This window comes from Chroicocephalus ridibundus, chromosome 9 (assembly GCF_963924245.1).
Source record: "Chroicocephalus ridibundus chromosome 9, bChrRid1.1, whole genome shotgun sequence".
In the NCBI taxonomy this organism is placed as follows: domain Eukaryota; kingdom Metazoa; phylum Chordata; class Aves; order Charadriiformes; family Laridae; genus Chroicocephalus; species Chroicocephalus ridibundus.
The window spans coordinates 29537909-29556627 of NC_086292.1; the positions used below are offsets into that span (position 1 = coordinate 29537909).

The window sequence follows — 18719 nt, forward strand, 5'->3', positions numbered from 1 at the left end:
GAAACTATATGCTCTTAACTAGGTACATACCAGGATTTCCCTCTCACCACCAAAAGGGAAAGCACACAGAAATTTTGAAATCATACAAGAACACACATACTTCCACAGTTTCATAAAAGAATTCACTTACATCAACAGCAGAATGTGGACAAGTTAGAATAAACCTTTACCTATCTTCATCCTCCAAAGGCAACAGGAAATTATGCTATTTAGCATCATGAATGGAAAACAAAGGGAAAAATCCCACAATGGCACAAGCCTACTGGAAAAGTCTGAATGGTCTCCAGTTTTAAGCCATGAATCAGACATCCAGAAACATGTGTGAGGTATGGGAAGAGGCAGACTGCACGTTTCTGGAACACCTGTGGTACACATAATGAAAATACTTAATTGTACAGCTGAAGTAGGATTGAAAAGAAATAAGCCGTGCCAGCAGCATGCCTAAATATCCTAGGCTGAGTGCTCAAAACAAGAGGTAAACATTTGCAATATTTCATCTGATCCCTAAGCCACTTCCAGTAGCCTGAACAAACTGCTGTGAGGACAGTGGATAACTTCTTCCTACTGTCTTATTGATGCTGCAATCTCTTCTTTCTGTCTATCATGTCATATCATAGGCAAGAAGTCAAAAGAAGCCAGGGAAAATAGTGACTAAGAGCAGAACATCCCTGGCCTAGAGCTTAGAGCCAAACAGCAAACAAGAACCTGGGAAAAGTGCAGCTAAGACCTACAATAAACTGCTCATCTAACTTCCCTCTTCCACAGCTGCTCCTCAGATGCTGGAAACAAGGACCTGCAGATGGAAAACATGCACAAGCTCTGCAAAATAGCGTTTATCTACGCACATGATAAATTTAGTCCTAAAAGAGAATGTAAATCTTTTCAAATAGGCTGAAGACTGAAAAGATATGAGGATGGAGGTCTCGCATGTAACACTGTCTCAAGCACTTACATTTGAAAGGATTCCTAAAGCATGTTTAGTTATAAACGTTCTGAAAGATATTTGGCATTCAGGTTTGAGTATTTACCATGTTTAGCAAACAGCAAAGATTTATACTGCTTTTACATTTCCTTTGGTTGATTTCATTTCTATATATATTTGTTAAATAAACATGGTTCCTTTGAGCTAAAGCATAAATATTATCCCAGTCCCCCTATATATGGGTAAAGAGGCATAGCTGTTTTAAGGAAGGTCATATAGGAAATCTTTAAGAGCTAAGAATACAACTAAACTTCAGAAACAGTCTTTAAAATGCTACCAAGCTTAGCCCTTTATTTTGGACATCTCACCTAGCTGTTAGTCATTGCTTGGTTTCAGACATCTAGAAGTAGTTGTGAGAATCCGACTTGAATACACATTATACTGCAAAGAGAAATAAGAACTAAAGTCTTCATGATCCTTGACAAAAGGTCAGTGACCCTCTGGTTTACACAGCATTAAATAATGGGAAAACAAAAATATTTGTATTTTCAGAAGGGCTATAACATAGATTTCATCTCCGTATAACCTCAGAAACAGACAAAGCAAACTGATAGAAAACAAGAGTTTAGGCATTACTCTGTCTTTTGATTTGTGGAGCCTAAACAAACATTTTACAACAGAAGTGCAGGCACAGTGCTGCACATTCAGGAAACTTCTTTCCTTGGTTATCTTTTACAGCCTGTTAGAAGCAAATACACGGATTACCTGAGGATCCATTACCACACTTAATCCTAAAAATTCACTCAGGGGCTTTTCAGTTAGGCAACTGTCTTTTCAGTCACCAGCACTCCCTTTCCATTTAAAAAAAGGCTGCTCTGAAAAAGCACTCATCTATATTTTGCTCCTCCCCACATCTGACATAACAAAACCCCAAAAGCATGACATTGCTTTTTAAATATTACATTTTTAAAAGCAGAAAGTATTCAGCTTTTATGAAAACTTTAACAATCATATTTGAGCTTACAGACTTCCTGAGATAAAACATGTATTACAGTAATGGAAGCTCGGCTTTACTGGTCTTTAACAGTCTCCCAAAACAGCTAATTCCCACCCTGGAACTGTTTCCTGACCTCTAGAAAGGGTCATCTATGTTTAACTGTAGACAAAATATGCCCACGGCATTCCAAAACTCCATGGTAAGCTCACTAAAAAGAATCCATCAGGTTCAGTTCACATCTCAACTGAATTTTGTTTTTCATGATAAAATATCCACTCCAGAAGAAACTCTTAAATAAGTAAACCTTTAAGTAACCCTTACCTGGCTACCATAAGTAGCACATACTGATTCTTCATCAACAAGTATATAGTTCTCAAAACAGACTAGTCACCTCTCCTGTTGTTTCCTGATAATAAGTAATAGCCATGTGTAATCCCCCAAGAGCAGGTTGCAATGTCTAAATAAAGATTCCTGAGAGACCACAGAGGACTACTGCACCAGACACTACTTAGCATCTCCCATCCACAGCACAATATCCCTAGGTATTTGGAGTTTAGCATATAAAAGACAAATAAAAGGAGAAGCCTATTATTCAAAACTATACCAAGTAATCAAGCTGATTAGGAAAGAATGCTTGAAACTTCAGCTTGTAAAAATTGTATTTTTTGGGCAATTGAAGTATCTTTCATTTATAGCTAACAGTTCAATTATCAAGAAGCAGAAAGATTCATCCATTTCACACTGAAGTTTTCCTCTACTCAAGTATCCATGTCTTAATCACCATGAACTTGTTTGTATTCCTATTTAAAATGTCCTTCTCAGTAACATTTCCTAACATCACCTGATAATCATACATTTTATATGTAAACATCTTCTAACCACACAAAAAATCTGCAGATTCCAACTAGTTTCACTAAGATCCACCCAGCAAAACATTAATGAGAAAGACATGTGTCTAGTCACTGTTTTCTTTGTTGGCTGTTCCTGCTCAGTTGTGGAGGAAGAAAAAGGAAACAACCTGAGAAGAGTACACATTTTCTGCTATGCTGAATTAATCCTACTTCCATAAATCAAGAAATAAATCTCTTGTATCATTCACATTTAATGATTCACAGACACATTAATGATTCACAGTCCCACAGTTGGGACTGCTGGAGGTCCCAACACCTACTAAAAAATCAAACTGAAGGTCATCTTTATGGCAGACACGACCATGGTAGACAGTCTGGCTCAAAGCTTCTGGTCAACACAGAAGTAAACTAACAAACACCCTCACTGCTTTTTGGGTTTTTTTTTGTTAAAAAGGCTACCAACAGCTGAGGAATTAAGCACTGTTTATTGCCAGGACAGAGAAGTGTTGAATAGAAGATAGGACCATCAAAGCAGTTCAAAAAATTCCTTACAATGGCCACCAAGAATAGAGGAGTATCAGACAACACCTCTCCAGACCTCCCCAGCTTGAGAGACAGAAGAATAAAGACAATTCTCTCTACCACCAGACCAGAGAAGGAAAGTTTTCACTTATCTATTAACAAGAAAAAAATCCATCAAAAGCAACTTTAGCAAGGGATCCAGGATCTTCTCTCCAACTACTGAAGATAGAGCTGGACTTCCAATATTATACTGCCCCTACACAAAGACTCCCTCAACCTTGGTATTAAGCTCAGAGTTACTCTCAACTCTGAGTACCATAAGCAGTATTTACTTGAATTCAAACCTTTTCAACAAACTGCAAAAAACAATGGCAAGTTATTTCAGAGAGGAGTTACATGTTAGGCTCACTACACAGACCCCAATTTTCAGTGATTTGAAGTAGGTTTAATTCAGTAGAAGTTTTAAGTAGTTTTTTTTTTTTTCTTTTCTTCAAATGAAAAGCTTAGCTCAGGGCTGCTGTGCTTGCCACTCCACTGATTAGGCCACTTGTTCAATATATTCTGTCCTTCAAATGGAGGACAGAGCATAATGAACTGCATACACTTTCACAAGATTATAGGGACAGACAACTGAGGGACTCAGAAGATACTGTAACATCAAGCTCTTCACTGTGTTTAAGCAAAAGATAAGTTCTCATTTCTAGCCTCACAGAGGACATACTATTATTTGCATGACAATATGGGTCTAAATGTGAAAAGAAATTAAGTCTTCACTATATCAAAATTTGAAGAGACATTCTGTTCCAAAGCTAGATTAAGGTTCACAAACTAACATTCATGCCACTAGTAGCATGCAACCACCTTCACAGTGATATGCAAGCCCTACCTGAACAACCAAATATTTCCTCCTTACTAAAAGTGTGGTGGTTCAGACTTAAGAGTGACTGCTGCCACGAGTGAGGCTGGGAGCTATCACATTTGAAGGTAGATCTATCTGCATGAGAGAAAGGTCACAAAAATCAGAGGCAGAGACAAGTCAAAAAATTGCCAGGGAACTCAGCTGAAAGAATGAACCCAGGGAATATTCAGATCTCTTGATTCCTTCAAGAATCAGCTACTTGACCATACCGTAACCTCAAAGAGGTCATTTAATTCTAAAATGAAGGCTAGAGGCATGTTAGCTTCAGCTTGTGATTGTAGAGGCAACATCCCTTACAGAGATAAATTCATTTTTACAATAAGAACTGACAATGAACAACGAACCTGATGCCTTAATTTCTCACTGTGGCTTTACAAATTAGATCTTATCAACCTCTACATCCTCTCATCAATACAATTTCTTTTAACTCCATCACCTTCTTCCCACATGGCACCATCTCCTTATGGGTTTCAACAAGCCTCCCATACTCTGAATTTCTCAATGGCAGTTACAAATCATGGCTTGTCACTGCAGTATTTTACACAATACACTTGCAACCCCTTTTGGATGTTCAACATCCAAAACCCAATTGATTTGTCATTTCTTGTCTATTCCTTCAAATATCAATTACCATTCTAATTCCTTGTCAGCTTTTGCTGATGTACTGTCTAGCTTCTTTGGGGTGATTACTTTGCATTTCATTTATCTTTTAAGCACTAAGTTATTTAGCAGTAGAAAGTCACAGCAAATGCCAGGAAACTTCTTTCTCTGATCTGCAAAAATCTCCAATTGCTCAAATTTCTGTATTTTTAGTTACAATGCTACACAAATACATCCACAGCCGTGAGATGCTATCAAGCAAGTCCAGAACCAGAGACACTAAGAAGTCTCAAAAATGGAGGTATGACAGATACATTTTCTACTGTAAACTGACAACTCATTTAAGTCTGCATATGACAGACTAGTGTACGTTTTTCATGATAACTTTCAATTAATATATCACGGCAGGGCTGCATTATCACAGTCCTGCCTCATCACTGCCCAGAGTCTTCTGTCGGTCAGTCACTGATCCATATTCACACAAGCTGGAAGGAAAACACCCAACCATACAATAGCGCTATAGACCAGAAAATTCCTACATTTTTATAGCATTATTTAAATGTGTCCATAAAAAGTCAATTATACACCCTTACCTGACAAAAATTACTGACCTCAGACTCGAGAACAAAGAATTGTGTATCAATAAAGAAATAACATTTTTTTTCTAAACATAATTCCTAGAAGTCTATAATACAAAGACACTTAGAAGTTAGATATTTATTTATATTCTTTTTTAGTTTCTAGCCTTCACTATGCATTTGAAATCCCGTGTCTTCCCACTTTCTCACTATAAAAATGTAAACACTTTGTGCATGCTTATTTGCACATTAATACTTCAATACTTCTCCACACCAACAGCACCGCAAGAACATAAACTTTAGGAGCATGATGGAAAGTTTCTTGTAATCTGTTATTTTCTGTATGCTTTGCAAACCCTTCTTCTGGTAAGTGCCTTTTCTGTAATTCCCTTGAGAAATACTTTGTTGAAATGGCATTGGGACAGAATGTACATATTTACAATTGGCAATAACATTATGCAAGTAACATACTTAAAGAAACCCTCAAACATTTAAAGCATTTTTCTATAGAGAAAATGCAAGTAACCTATGTATACCAGAGTTCACATTTTTTCATACCTGTAATGAATTTTAAGTTTTTATAAGGTTAAGACAACATTAACAGAAAAGGTTTCTCAAGAAAGGAAAATATCTTTGATATTAGGATGATTTTCATATCACTACTCAAAGCAATTCACGTAAAGTCCCACAGTCTAAATTTAACATGCAGTTATTAATTCTATAGCTTTTTATATCCAAATGTAAACAGATGAACAATCAAATCAAATCTTATGTCAAGACAAAGACTACTTTGGTTAGTCTAATACAAATACTTGCAAGACTTTTGTACTTTCAAGAAAGTTTCCTGGGCTAGAACTAAAAAAGCTTATTTGCTATCTGTCAAGCTGCAAGCGTACCCACATAAAAAGGCTAGAGGGGATGATTGTGATCACCCAGACAGACCCATTTAGCACTGGCCACCTAACTTCTGTTAAAAAAAGAAACACAAAGAGGTATTCAAATCTACATAATGGCTACCCAGTCTTGTTTTAAAGACTGACAGTAAGAGAAGCACCACTGCATCAGCTGTCCCACATGGTAGTTAGCACACAGTAAATTTGTACAACTTTCTATTGTAGCAGTCACTTAAATTTTGTTACGCTTTTGCAGCCTAGACCCTATAAGCTAAGAACCTACATCAATAAATTCTGATTAAGTTGTGATTTGACAAATGTGTCCTTTCATGAAGTTAAACAAATGTAGCACCTGCATTCATTTTTAGGACTGAAAAATATGCCTTTAACTCATTTTCAGACTGACCTTTTTCCAGCGTGCTAGCAACCCTTTCTGAATTCCAAAAGCAACTGTAGCAAGCAGTGCCAGCTGCAGAAGACAACATGCATTACTACCTTGCCTGTTAAACTCATCTGTTCTTATACCTAAAGCTTAGTTGCTCAGAGCTTCACTAAATGCCAATGTTCAGCTGGATTATCCAGTCACCTCCAACACCTCTTGTGTCACTGCTTCCAAGAAGGCCTTTCCCAGCTTACTCCTGTCCTGAGATATACTAGCTTAAACATGACCAAATATAAAGTCTAGTTTGCTTGAGTATAGTTTTTAAAAACAAAAAGCTAAACCAGGTTTGGAAACCACAGCTATTAAAAAAGTAGTTGTCTCATTACCTCTCCAAGAAAGAAGTTTTAAATTGATGCCATTTTATTCAAAGACATCAAATTTCAGAAAGCAGGATGAATCAGGCTTTATTTGTGACTTCAAACTAAAATTTAAAAAGCCAGGGATCACAAACGATTGTGATTCAGAAGCTTTTTTCTGCACTTTTTTTCCCCTCTATACTCAAGAGCTTAAAAAAAACATGACTTCTGCTTCCATGTTTCAATTAAGTGTTTAGTGTTAGCGAACATTTTACAGAAACCTAATAACACCACACAATGATTTATGCACTACTGTCAACTGATGAAGCAGAATGGTAAAACTGGCAAAATACTGGTGGGGTAATTTGAGCATTAGATGAACACAATTTTCACCCCTCTTAAGCTTTGCATATTTTGACACAGCCTAGACTTAATGATAGGTTACAGAGTAGTAGGTTGCTGCTGCAGACAGGGGAAGGTTTTGCTCCCTTCTCCTTTGTCACCTTGTTATGGCGATCTCCACAGCTTACTGTATTTTCACAGAGCTGCTCTAACTCCCTAACTCTTCCCTCTGGGAGAATGGCAGGCAAGAGGGGAAGCTGGGTATCTTCCACCAGCTCAGATAAAGAGTTGGAAGGACTCAGAGAGGGTTCAATTAAATACCACAGCTTATTAAAAAAAGAATGTGTATGGAAATTCCCACTTCCACACATGATAAATGGTCATATTAAACTACATGAGCCACCTCCAATCACCAAGATAACTTTTTGGACTCAAATCTGACAGTAGGGTTGTGGTTTTCACATGACATGAAGAGAAGCATTCAGAAAGGTCATCTGCCTGCATGAAGATAAGCCAAGTACTGGAAGGTGCAGACAATAGATCTCCACTGCCTAAGGCTATAGCTCTAGGACAGCCTAAGCCTATTTAACTACTAACTACTCATATCACATCTTCAGCCTGGCACCTCTGTTCACTGGACAAGTCATGTGTTTCAGCATGCTAAAGAAACAGAATAACTTTTAGTTCATTTACCAAATCAGTTTATGCCAGATTATGGGGTGAAATGGCTCAGCAAAGGATCCAACAAGCATTGCAGCTGGCAGATGAAAAAGGGATGCAAGTAGCACAGCCAATAGTAAGCCACTTACATTCCTATAACCCTATAGCCTGAGATTCAGCTCTCACTAAAATTCTAGTGGTGTCAGAAATGAAGAATGTTTGAAACTATTCCAGTAACTGAGGGCCCCAAAATAGACATAAGTGGGAGGAAATGTGATTACCAGAAAAAAATTAGGATTATCTCATAAAATGACTTGACATTCTCTGTTTTTTTCTTTCCAATCTAAAGCTAAACATTTATTCTTCTGATGAAAGCCGAGATTCTTTCCCATGAGTCTGGAAACAGAACTAGAATTCCACAAATTCTGATTCATTTGTTCTAACAAGGGATACTTATTACACTGGCTCTTCATATAGTATGTGAATTGCAGCAAATATACTTTCTTAATTAAACTCAGCAGAAGAGTAGTTGAAGTCTATTCTGTCATGCTTCCCACATATTGAAACAGTGAGGATTTAGTCAAATATTGGTTATCTTGATTTCATTTCATCACTAGCACGAGTCATGTGCAATACCAGCTAAAGCATACTGCAGTAAATGCAACCTGAGCCAGAAATCTGCTCCAAAAGACGACTTCAGTATGGTTACCTATGATGGTACCTGACTAGATGTCAGGACTGAAAAAACCTGCTATGCCTTTTTTTTTTTTTTACATAACTACACTACTAACGAGGCACACATGAAGAACATCTTTTTCCTGTGGTTATGTTACAACCAGGAACTTGAGAGTCTGGTAAATAGGTAAGTATAACTCCTTGTGAAGAAAAAACAGTGAAGAACACCACATCCTCAAAGAGACTGGAGGGACTGATAACAAGCTTGCAAAATAAATGAGGGAGTTGCAAAAGCTTCTCCATTTATCTTCCCCAATCCACACAAAGAGATTCCTCTATTATCAGCTCAAACCAGCCACCATACACCACTAGGAACCATCCAAAACCTACCACGAAGCCCCTAACAGACTTAATGCGCATGTGCCAAGGTGTTGTGAATATGGCAGTGAGTACCGGGAAATGTAATGAATATGGTAGTGAGTACCGGGAAATGTAATGACCATGCATATTCTGTATGGATACAAGTCTCTGTGAATCTTGCATTCAGTAGACATGTTAGGTGGAGAGATCCCCCATGTCCCCAGCGACAAATAAAAAATTGCCTGCTTCTTAAGACTACATTGGCATTAAGAAGTTCATTCCCGATTTCAGTGACAATTATTCGATTTTGCATTGGCAAAGTTTAAACTCCAACAGAAACAATGAGCACACTGTATCTTTTAACACTACACTTCCTCCACTGAGTTTTCCAAATTTCTCCCAGTTTATCACTGCTTTGGTACTCTATTTTGAATAATAAACCCTCAGCTCCTGTTTTAGAGCCCTCCTTTGTTGAGACAATAACAAATATTCAGATCCAAGAAGGAAGAATTTATGTAACACCTGCTCATTAAGAAATACATCCTGAAGGACAAAGAAAAGCATTCTAATATGCCTATATAGTTCATGACTTTTGGAGACTCTGAAGATTTGCTTGTCCACTCTAGAAATCCTATACAATTTGTGATTTATAAGATATTCCAACAACATGCATGTGTATTTGAAGATATGGTAGCTTTAAATGGAAAATCTTTCTACAATAAGCCTTAATTTTTTTATCTTTTAGGTATCAGATGTTGTCTTCTGTCAAGGCACTGGATAAGCGAAAATGCAAACAAGGATGACTATGCCTATTCTTAAGAGAAAGCTGTGGAGAAGTGGGACATGAGAGGAGCACTGTACCAAGGGAAAATGCCAGTAAAAAAGAAACCCTTAAAACTAAAGTGTACACTAAGTTTTCTTCTCTTACCTTTGCATGCCATTTATCCTGTACTGGCAACATTCCCCCCCACCCCCCATCTTCTTGGCAGAACTGTGATGTTAGCAAACTCCAGATTTAAAAGTGTGAAAGAAGATTCACAGTTTACTGTTTTCAGTACTTTGCTTGGTGTTGATCTGTTTTCTCTCTTGTGTAGTCTCATACTATTACCAGAACTTGTTTTGCCACAGCTCTCTCCCCTGCTTTCCCAACTATGGAGACTGACACTTTCTCTTTCCACATATTGTCAGGCACAGCATATTTTGAACACTAGTATGGGACACTAAACTTCATTAAATAAGAAATTCAGCCTTTGAACGACAAATAATTATGACCCCAGAGTCATAAACCTGAGATTATTACTTAGTCTATTCTTACACAAACAATAAAGACAGTCCATTCTTCAAAAAAGAAGTTCATCTGCATTACTGATGTTCTGTCAGTTACTTGTTTTCAGCAAACGGTACTCCAAAGTTAGAAAACAACATACCATATTACATCCAGGGCTTTGAAACAGCAGCCATGGAATTTCCAATAGAAACAAATTGTTTCTTTCTTAAGTAACAAACACAAAAATTCACAAAAAACCCCACACTAAATCATGTCATACTGCTTACCCGAAATAAAAGGAACTACTGACAGACACAGCTAAGTCAGACGTACTTTAACCACCAATTGGTCAAGCCTGTCTGAGAACTCATTCAACTAAAGCAAGTAACTGTACTGCAGGCTTATGTACATATCTAAGTCCCGCCTTAATAATAAAAGACATTCCTTAGTCATCCATTAAGCTTGGTTTTTTAATTAAAAAAAAAAATCCCAAGATCTCTCTCATTCCCTGCACTTGCTGGGATATCTGCCACATCTAGGGGACAAACCAGATAACAGTTACACCACCTGAGTAGCTAGTTACCCAGTGCAGTTTAACTTCACATCACCACTAGCAGCACCTAAGGGGATTGTCCTATTCCTCCCGCAAACCACATGTCTGTTTCTCTCAAGCCAGAAGCTGTGCACACAAACGCAGCAGACTAGTTCAGGGGGCTAAAGTGAAAGCAAAGCAATGCCCCCTCCAGACAGTAACATCCCCTGAACTGCTGCATAATCAGATAAGCATCAGGATAAAGAAAAGGAACAGAACTGGCCTTTCAGCAACCATTTATTGTATCAGTATGGATCCAGAGCAGCTAGGGTTAAGTACCCACTCAATTTCAAACTTCATACAGTTTTATAATACAGTTAAACCATAGGCCTTACCACTTTCCCTTATTATTATTGCCAGTCTTCTTCACAATCAGACACACTCACCTCCCCCACGCATACACTAGTGTTCATGCAAGCTGTTTGATTTTCAACTTGTCCAAGTCCTTGAACTAATTTACCAGCTAAATAAAAAATTTTTCATTTCATAATCTCTTTGAAACAACCTGCCAAAAACACACAAAAGTACTAGCTAGCATCAGAGGGTGACAGCAGTGAGGATTCACTGGCTCAAGCTCCTTCAGAATGACACCCCCAAGCAGAAAGCACAAATCATAAACATGACCACTTAAAATCCTAGCAAGTTCTATAGATGACAAACCTTTTGAAGAGCAATTAAGAACACTTGGTTGAGAGTTTCCTTTGGCTGCAAACAATCCCTCAGACACCACTGTACCATTAAAGTTACGAATTTATTTTTTCATATTTGAACAAAACAATAAAATAAAAGTAGACTTTCCCCTGGTAATTCACTAAATTGCCAAAAAATCCCGTGTTCTGCACTGGTTAGCAGAAGAAAAAAAAATGGTAAAAGGATTCAGAAATAAATTCCATCAGTCAATTCAATTAATTCCATCAAGCCATTCAATTAATAACTGACACCTTCACTATCACACTTATGTACTTCACACATTCTTATCATAATAAAAAAAAAACCTTTATACTACTCAGTCTTATGACTAAAACAGCTCTTTCTGTTTTCATACATGCTATTGCAATTTTTTTGAACTACAAGCTAAGGGTGGCAGCTGCTCACCTTGTTATTTAACCCAGCCATAATGCCCAAAAGACACATTCCAAAGTCTTAGATTCCCTTTCACCTGAAGAAACAGTAAGAACAATCCAAGTAATAAGAATTTCAGAAACAGTGAAGTATAAGATTTATTTTTTTATTCATCTTATACCTTGTAAGATGTATGGTGGAAAAGACTGAAATTAGTCAGCCATTGCCCTAGCCTCCTGAAAAGGACAGCAGGATCATTTGTTCCTAGGATCAAAATCATTAAAAAGCCTCTTTGAAGACAACTTAGCCAAGCTTCCATTTGACACATTTTCTATTAGAAAAAAAAAAATCTAGTCAGTAATGTTCTTAATTTCTGAAAGACAGGTTTTCTTCAAAGTGCATCAGCATTTGCGAGAGTATAGTCAAGGAACAAGGAAGATTTCCTACTAAATTTAGAATTTAGAAGTAATTAGTTATTCCACCATAACCAGTTTTGTCCCCCATAACACAAAATGAAGATTTCTCCTAGATAAACAGTCACTCAAAACTAGCCCTAGCTGCAGTTCATCAAAAGCTGTCCTTATCAAACTGTTATTGAGTAGCCCTTCAGAAATAGAACATCAGTCTCAGGTTTGTCCCTAATAGATAGGTATGAACACTGCAGGTTGTTCCTTTAATAAGAATTAACCCACTGTGGGATTAACTTGCATACAGAAAGCTTTAACAGATACATCCCAACAATCCCATTATATAGAAGAGATTATTACAAAGATAGTCCCTTCTAAATTGCTTGCCACCTGACCTATCCCACTGGGAGTAACACTTGTGGTGCATGTACAAACTCAGATGCAGTTGTTTTGCCTTCAAAACTCAAAGACCAGTATCAGACTACACATAGTAAAAACTAGTGGTTGCCATCTGAGCTAACTGCTGTGCTACTGATGCCACTGGAGCAACTACACCACTGTTAAAGGAACAAGCCAATTCTGTAGTCACACAATAACACAACGTGGCCAACATTGCAGATCTTGCCAATGGAGGCTGACCTACATTACTAATATAAGTTTTAGTTACCACTTGCACTGTATATTTCAGATAGATACCAATGAGCCATAGCTACTTTCCTAAACAAATCCACTGGGGAAAATAATAGTAGTTTCTGAAAACAAACTGTTCTTAATAAATTCATATCTAGTGAACATTTAGTGTCAAAGTGGTTTTATCCACCACTCTTCTCGTCCTTAAAAAGAACTGAAGAGCAACAGTACCCACGCACAGAAGAAATAGTCCCCCTCTCTTTCTAGGGGAAATCATGGAAGTGAAAAAATAAAAAAGCTTAAAGGAATGCAGAAAGCAACCTAGTTTCAGGAGCTCTCCAAAGCTAATCAAGTTATAGACAGAAAGGGCTCTTTATTAGGGTACATGAATAACTAGCAAAAATGAAAAAGATGACCTTTCTTCATTCACCTCCTGTCATCAAAATAGTACATGCATGTTCCCTTGAGTTACCCTTCTCTCTCACAGATCATTATCAGAAGAGTATCCCCATTATTATAAGTGCAGCCTCTTCACCTGTGCTCCAACATCTAACAGTTCCCCACAGCACACATCACAATACTCAAAAAAATCAGCACAGCTCTGTATGCACTTCAGTAAAGGGGAGTGGGAGTACTTAAATTTCTTCAACCACAACCTGGGGAGGGCAGGAGGTACAGCAGGAATTCAGAAATCTACATCAGCTTATTTTAGTGAAATATGCTCTAAATTTCCCTGCAACCTTTGGCCCAGTCAGCAGTAAGCTTGAAAAAAAATGTTATACAAGAACTGGCGCTAAAACAAATCCTATTTAATCAAAGAGAAGCACTTACTATGGAAGGCTGAGCCTGCTTTGGCAGGTGAGGAAGTATACCTTCAAAATTGGGCACATCTTGATACTAAGCGACCCTTTATTTAAATACATTGTTAACAGATGCACTTACAAAGAAAGCTTACAAAGTAAACTCGAACACATTAGTTTACAATTTTCTCAATTCCTGTGCTCTGATACTAAGCGTGATGTGGGTACAACGCAAAAACACAGCTCACAGTCACTGCTTTCATTCAGAAGTCTAGGAGCACTGGGGAAATCAGCGCGTCATCTCAGTTTTCTGCGCAGTCCCTAGTCATGAGACACAGAAAGCCTGGGCTTATCAAGGAAAGATGTCCTGCAAGAACAGAAGATGGAAGACAATAAGAATCCCTCTCCTCTTGGTTGCTTTATTGCAAATTACTAGAATTTGTTATAGTCATCTCCTAACAGTCAGGTACACTAACTACAAGAGCTGAATCTTATTCTCAGGCACTTAAACATCCCTGTAAGAAACATGATTCTCTTCCCCCTTTCTCAGCCATAAAAGGCATACCTGTCATGTTACGCTCTATTGTGCCACACAATGAGCAACCGAAAGAAAAGAAATATTCAATTTACAACCAAGATGGTGGGGTCAGAGTATGCAATCTTCAGTTCTTCTATTTTGGAAACTGCTAGTATCCTATACAAAAGTTAACTTAAGAAATTTTAAGACTCATCTGAATACTCTGCTTTAGCCACGATTTCTAAGCCTAGATCTCCTTAGACTAGTAATCTCCACTTCTATTTCAAGACATGCCAGATTTTAAGGACAGAAAAAAAATTTAATTACTTTCCTTCAATTTCCTGGACTATAAAGTTACGGTATTTGCCAACAGCTGGTATAGTTCCAGAAATGCTGAGAATCTCATCTCTTCTAACAAGCATATAACTTAGACGTGCAAGAAAACGAAGATAAAATGGCATCTCACTAACATTTCCAAATACCAGGTAGTTTCTGTCCCTATGCATATGGCCTGGATTTAAAAAAAAACAACAACTCAACACCACACAAAACTAATGAAAATAAATTCTTTGTTATTCTTTGTTTTCAACAGCTGTTTATGTTTATATTCTTACAAAATTAAGAATCATCACTTCAGAATAATATATATAAACTTGCTAGAGCACAGTCCCCCAAAATTCATGTGCCCAGTTCTGTCACTACATGGCCTTAGCCAAGCTCAGTCCACCTACACAACTTTCCACAGAAAAGAATGATGTTTTGAAAGATCTAACATGACTTTACTTGCTGAAAAAGGCATTAACTGTACATGAATGAAAGCTTTCCCCGTAGTGGCACTAGCACTGACATGACACTCAGATTCTATTTGCTTAGAAGAGAGTGGTCCTAACTAAGTTCTGAAACCTAAGTGCTGGAGAACAGTGGTCTCTAAAGTGGGCCAAGCATTTGATACAATCCACTGAGGCGTGGGAAGAAAACATTTTTTGTAACATTAATAAACAATATTTTAAAACAGTGTTTATTTCATCTTTATCTTATCCTTTCTCAACTTTTAAGTATGTTTTATAATGTATATATCAGCACTGTAGTACCTGTATATAATTGATAAATCAATAAATATACATATATTGGGGATGCACACTAAGAAGGTTTTTTTAACCGATAGGCAAGTTCAGCCAAAAAAAAATTGGAGGCCAGTTCTCTAGAAAGCAGAAGCTTGCTTTCTCTGTGAAGAGGATTTTCCTTTTTTCTACTAAGTAAAAAAGAGGATTTATATTTGTCCTACCTTCCCACATTTTCCTAGATACCACTAAGTTAACATCAAGTGACACTAATCTTTTTCACTCACAAGATGATTTTGGGGTTCCATCCTTAGAATACCTCCAACAGCCAGCTCCACATCTACCCCTAAACTCTCTTCAGAGGTCCAAAACCGTGACAACACTAAGCAGTTTCACTTGGCTCCAGGAAGCCAGGACCAGGCCAGTTTCCCTCTAGTGTTGGTATTTCAGGGGACTCGAATGAACGGCGCCTCACAGGGCACGTGGCTCCAGTGTTTTCAATTCTAGGCTTAGGGCTTTTTTTGCCACCTTAGCGATAAGAAACAAGTTCCTCAGGAGCAGGCAACTGAACGTGAAAGACTATTACTGGAAAGAAGCATGAGAAAACCACACTGTGATAAATGACCTGCTTGACACGGGAAAAATAAGTGGACATAACGAAAACAATAAATAAATAGAACTAAGGACCCATCAAGTGTTATTCTCTCTCACCACTTTGCAGGAGTCGAGGGAAGAGACGAGGGTTATAAGGAAGAACACAGAAAGCCAAGTGCCCAGACCCTCACCCTGCTCTTCCCCCTCACCCACTGCGATTCCCCCAGCCTCCCCTCACCAGCAGGCCGCAACAATCAGGCAGCCCTCCGGCGAGCTAGGGACACAGGGCAGGCGGGAGGCCGGCGGCGAAGCCCGCCAGGCCCGGCGGCTAGGGAAGGCCGGCCCGGGGCCGCCGGCAGCGTCGTGAGGGGGGCGCCGCTCCCCACCTCGCCACTGCCCACGGCGGCAGGAGCGGGGCCGTCCGCCGGCACCCTTCCCCCGCCCCGGGCAAGGAGAGGGAGAGACGAGAAGGGCCCGCGGCCCTCCCTACTGACCTGCCGGAGGGCGGCTCTCCCGCCGGGCCGAGGGGTCGCCCACCGGAGCTCGCTCCCCTCAGCCCGCGCAGCCGCCGCCGCTGCTGCTGCTGCCGCCGCCTCCCTTCTCCGCGCGCGCACGCTTCACCACTTCCCCAGAGCTCTCGGATCCCTCCGCCTCCCGCCCCAGCACGGCCCTGTCGGAGGTACCCCCACCTCAGGCGAGGCCCCAGCCGGGTCGGGAGCACCCTCCGCGCCCCTCCTCGCCCAGCATCCCGTCTCGGAGCGGGAATTCAAACAACACGCTGGGACTACTTTTTTTCTTCTCCACAGGCGCAACCACACTACTTCTCCTCGCGCGCAGACGCACAGAGCGATTTTAAAGGGGGGGGGGGGGCTGAGCGCGAGGCACGCCGGGAGCTGTAGTTTTCCCGCTCCAGCCCCGCCCGCCTCTCGCCGACTCCCCCCGGCCTGGCGGCGCCCCGCCCCCTGGCTGTCTCGTAGCCAATGGGCGGCCTTGCCAGGGGGAGGGCGGAACGGGGGAGGGGGTGTCCCCCCCGCCGGTGCGCGCGCTGGGGGGCGGGGCCGGGCTGCGGCCGGCGGCGCCCGGAGTTGGTTGTTGCGCGCGGGCGCGGCGGTGGCAGCCCTGTCCCGTCCCGAACCCAGCCGAACCGTCCCAGCAAGCCGGTTCCTCTGCGGGGGCTGCAGGAACCGGCCCTGACCCAGCCTCCTGCCCCTCGGGAGGCACCGCGGGGCCGGGGAGCCCCTGCCAGGTGAGGGGCCGGTCCGGAGCCCGGGTGGCGGGAGGGGGGTGACGGCGCCTCTCGCTGTGAGGGGAGGCCGGGGGGCGGCGGCCTCGTCGGGTTTTACCTCAGCGAGGCGATGGGGAGCGGTAAGGGGCCACGGCGCGGCTTGGTGGGGTGTGAGGGGAGCGGCCGGGCGCAGCCGCCCCTGCTGAGGGTGTCCCGTCGGCGCCGGCAGCCTCCCCTGGGGCCTCCGCGGGGCTGGGCCCTCGGGTCGCCGCCGACAGACCCCCCTTGCCCGGCGGCAAAGGGCGGTTTCTTCTGCCCCCAGCCTCGGCTGGAAGTTGTGGGACGTGATCCTGTGGTAAGTGCGCGGTGGCCGAGCCGGGCGGGGAGCGCTGCGCCGCTGGGGAGCCGGCACCTTCGAGGAATTTCACCGCGGTGAAGCCGCTTGTAGGTACCAGGTGGATGCTGTCCTCGTCGGGGCTCTGTCCTCGCTCTGTTATCGCTGTGTATTCCCGACAAAAAACGCTTTACGTATACATCTGCATTCCATCCTCCTTTCAGGCTTCCTTTTCTCTTGAAGGTTATTTTGGACTTTTCGGTGGGTCGGTCTCTTTGCCCGTTTTTATTGCGGGCGAAGTTGAGACCAGACTGGAAAGGCTGGGATTTGCATTGGGACAGCAAGTGTAACCTGTAAATAGGTTGCAGTGGTTAATTACTTATCAGGCAGCTGGTGTCTAACACAGAATGGCCAGGCTGCTCTTAGGTGAGCACAGGGAGGAGGAGCATTGCCTGGTGGATCTCTGACCTCGGATTTAATGGGGGTCCCTTCTCAGAGAACATAGTTTCTGTTTACTTTAGGTCTTTGCCATTTTATTTGGTAGAGTTTGGCTTTCATGCTTCTTGAATCCCTTCATAAGGGGCTCCAAAGTTTTTCCTCTGATTTGTCATGGCTCAAAGGCTGTCCGATGTCTGCTGAAGTGCTTTATCCTCGGATATTTAGGGAAAAAAATAATGCACAAGATATATGGGCAGGAAGGAAAGAACACGCAGTTGTTTTATGAGCCAAGGCTTTAGGGAATTCAATAATTAGGTTCTATGGTTAGAAAATTTACTTAAACTTGTATAAAATTGCCAGCTGAACAACTACCTTTCTTACAAATTAGATGTGTTTAATTCAATGTCACTTTTGGTTGACTTACAACCCCATCTAGACAGTTTGATTCCAGTGGGGTAGCAGAGCAGGAAATACTTGTGGATATTTTATTTGGTCGTTTTGACTAGTTAAAGCCCTTAATCTAGTTTCACACTGGCTTAAAAGGTTTTTTCTGTAAAGTAGCTAAGATGATTTATCCAGATGAAGGATCTTCCTGGCGGAGCTACTGCTACAGTATGTTTTCAGGAAAACCTCATTTTGTTCTCTAATACGTACAAGTATGCGAGAAGTGAATTACCAATTTTTCCATGAGTAACTTTCCATGATTAATCTTATGTATTCATTTCATGATGGATT

General features: G+C 40.9%; 2 protein-coding genes across 7 annotated transcripts in view; one reads left to right on the forward strand and one right to left on the reverse strand.

Annotated features, from left to right (window-relative positions):
- The window catches only part of HMG20A (high mobility group 20A), a 45562-nt gene extending 28744 nt beyond the window's left edge, over positions 1-16818 (reverse strand). The window contains exons 1-2 of one of the 3 annotated variants that reach the window (XM_063346534.1): positions 16482-16664; positions 14064-14182 (exon numbers count right to left, since the gene is read on the reverse strand). The gene's annotated coding sequence lies outside the window, so the exon portion shown is untranslated. The other 2 variants (XM_063346533.1, XM_063346531.1) reach the window with 2 other exon arrangements.
- Positions 16819-17045: 227 nt separating this feature from the next.
- Positions 17046-18719, forward strand: part of PEAK1 (pseudopodium enriched atypical kinase 1) — a 120933-nt gene continuing 119259 nt past the window's right edge. For all 4 annotated transcript variants that reach the window (XM_063345427.1, XM_063345424.1, XM_063345430.1 and 1 more), the window contains exon 1: positions 17046-17233. The gene's annotated coding sequence lies outside the window, so the exon portion shown is untranslated. The remainder of the gene's footprint in view (positions 17234-18719) is intronic.